Source organism: Leptonychotes weddellii, chromosome 4 (assembly GCF_054177405.1).
Source record: "Leptonychotes weddellii isolate Sample4059 chromosome 4, ASM5417740v2, whole genome shotgun sequence".
Lineage (NCBI taxonomy): Eukaryota > Metazoa > Chordata > Mammalia > Carnivora > Phocidae > Leptonychotes > Leptonychotes weddellii.
The window spans coordinates 160,736,286-160,738,849 of record NC_138372.1 but is presented as its reverse complement, the minus strand read 5'-3'; the positions used below and the strand labels follow the sequence as shown (position 1 = coordinate 160,738,849).

Genomic DNA, 2,564 nt, shown 5'->3' with positions numbered 1-2,564 from the left:
GCGGGTTGTGTGTATTTCATTTGCCAAAAAGTCACTGTATATTTTAAACCCATAAGAAAAGCCCATTGTAATCTAAATGCCCCCTGGAACTACTTCCCATATCGGAAGGTTTGGGGCCCACATGGCCATGCTCATTTTGAATGGCTGGATATCCAGGCCAGAGCTCAGAATCTGCAGAATGCAAAGCTGTCAGAGTCACCCAGTGGGAAAGAGACTACATGACCCTGAGTCATGTGGGAGATGTGCAAATTCTGGCCAGCAGAAATAGCATCAGATAATGCCCAAAGGCTTGCTCTACAATGGAGTTCATTATCATTCATGTGAATGAAGTGGGAAAGGTACTGTCATCTCTTCCTGCGGTTTACTGAGTTTTCATTGACAAAAACATAAGAACACTTTTGTTTGCTAACACACTGACCTTTGCAGGCCAGCTAGGGCCCAGCCGTGCGAAGTTGCACTTCATGTTTCAATGGAACAAATCTCCCCCAATGAGAGAAAAGGTTACTTCCCCCCTCAGACTCCCCTGACCACTACCTCTGCCAGATCCTGTCATGTGCTAAAGAGAGAAGACAAAGCAAAAACGGCAGCCAGCAGAAAAACCACTTCTCATCTTGCCCAACTTCTGAATCCCGAATGCTAAACCAGAGTCCAGTGGTGCTATCGGGCTGTGGTCAAGTCCCCACCCCAGTCGTGACGCATGCACAGAGGTGGTGTGGGTGTCATACCCATGGTTATAAAGCAGCACACTGGAGGTGTCAATGGTGTCTCAGTGGCATGATCGCAAAGCCTGTTCTAGAAGCCCTCTTTCTTCAGACAACAAAAGAAACAATACAATTACACCCTTCCTTACAGTCCCATTCTGAGCTTACTCTCTGATCACCTTAACTGAATGTGAACTCCCATTTTAAACAAGCTCCTCCAAAAGAGAAAATTGAGGTCCACCAAGGTCAGTGATCAGCCTGAAGTCACCCATCAATAAGGGTTGGAGCCAGAATTACAAGCAAGAGGAGAAAAAACCATGTCTAGAAGCACAGATTTAAAGATGGCTGTGGCATGTCAGAACATGAGGACCTGGTGGCTCTAATAACCAGAGGAGCCTCCAGTTCAGGTCTGGCCATGGTGGAGCAGCTGGTGGGCGAGGGGCCACTGCTTTGCTTTTGAGCCCGCCCAACTCCGATGGGAAGGCCCAAGCCAAGAAGTTAGGGAAGCACTGTGCCTTTGCCCCAGCTGACGTGATCTCCAAGAAGGCCGTGCAAGCAGCCCTGACTCTAGCAAAAGGAAAGTTGGCCACGTGGATGTGGCAGTCAACTGTGCAGGCATTGCAGTGGCCATTAAGACATACGACTTCAAGAAGAATCAGGTCCATACCTTGAAGGACTTCCAGCAAAGTTCTCAATGTAATCTCATAGGCGCCTTCAATGTGATCCACCTAGTGGCTGGGGAGATGGGCCAGAATCAACCAGACCAGGGAGGCCAATGTGGGGTCATCATCAACACTGCCAGAACTGGCTGCATTTGAGGGCCAGGTTGGACAAGCTGCTTACTCTGCTTCCAAGGGGGTCATAGTGGGCATGACACTGCCCATTGCTCGGCATCGAGCTCCCCTGGGATTCCAAGTGATGGCCACTGCTCCAGGCCTATTTGGCACCCTGCTGCTGACCAGCCTCCCAGAAAAGTGTGCAACTTCTTGGCCAGCCAGGTGTCCTTCCCCAGCCACCTGGGTGACCCTGCTGAGTATGCTCATCTGATTTAAGCCCTCATCGAGAACCCACTCATCAATGGAGAGGTCATGAGGCTGGGTGGGGCCATCTGCATGCAGCCTTGAAGGCGGAGGACAGAGAAAACAAACGTTCCTCTGCTCCTCCTTCCCCTGGAGTACTGCACTGCAGCTTGGGAGGAAGTCCAGTAGCCATTTTGTAATTCTGCCCAACAGTCACACTCTGTGCCTAATAAAGTCCCTATTTCTCACAAAAAAAAAAAAAAAAGGTACAAACAAACAAAAGAAACAAAGATCTAAATACACTGTTGAAAAGAACCATATAAGGAGTATCCAGCACAGAGGCTGGCTTAGAGTAGGCATCCAAAAATTATTTCCTTTCCTCCTAGAGAAGAGTTAAACATTCTGTTCAATTTGTGGTTCTCCCATATTGCAGGACCCTTCTAACAGCAGAAATCATCATTTCCACAGAAGATTATGGCAACCACAACAACAATAATACTTGCCACTCTTTACTTAATGGCCATTGTCTAACCAGATATCATTCTCAAAGCTTTAAATACAATGTAATCCCAACCGACCAAAGAAGAAGGGAAATATCACAAAAAGGAACATCACTCCACTCATAATGACAACCAGAAACACAATGAATGAGTTCTCCCAGGCTGGGGCCAAATCCCATGTGTTAAGGGTCAGATGACCATGTAATTAATCACCCAAAACAAGACAAACTTCAGAACGAAAGGACATGCTGTGAATAATTACTTGGGGATAATGTGCAGACACCAGGACTGACCGTCCTGGACAAATCAGAACATACAATCACCCTGGTTTAACAACTCAAGTT

The 2,564-nt window shown here is 47.3% G+C and overlaps 1 pseudogene; it reads left to right on the top strand.

Annotated features, from left to right (window-relative positions):
• Positions 1 to 1,053: 1,053 nt before the first annotated feature.
• On the top strand, positions 1,054 to 1,825 carry LOC102726656 (3-hydroxyacyl-CoA dehydrogenase type-2 pseudogene; annotated as a pseudogene).
• Positions 1,826 to 2,564: the final 739 nt, after the last annotated feature.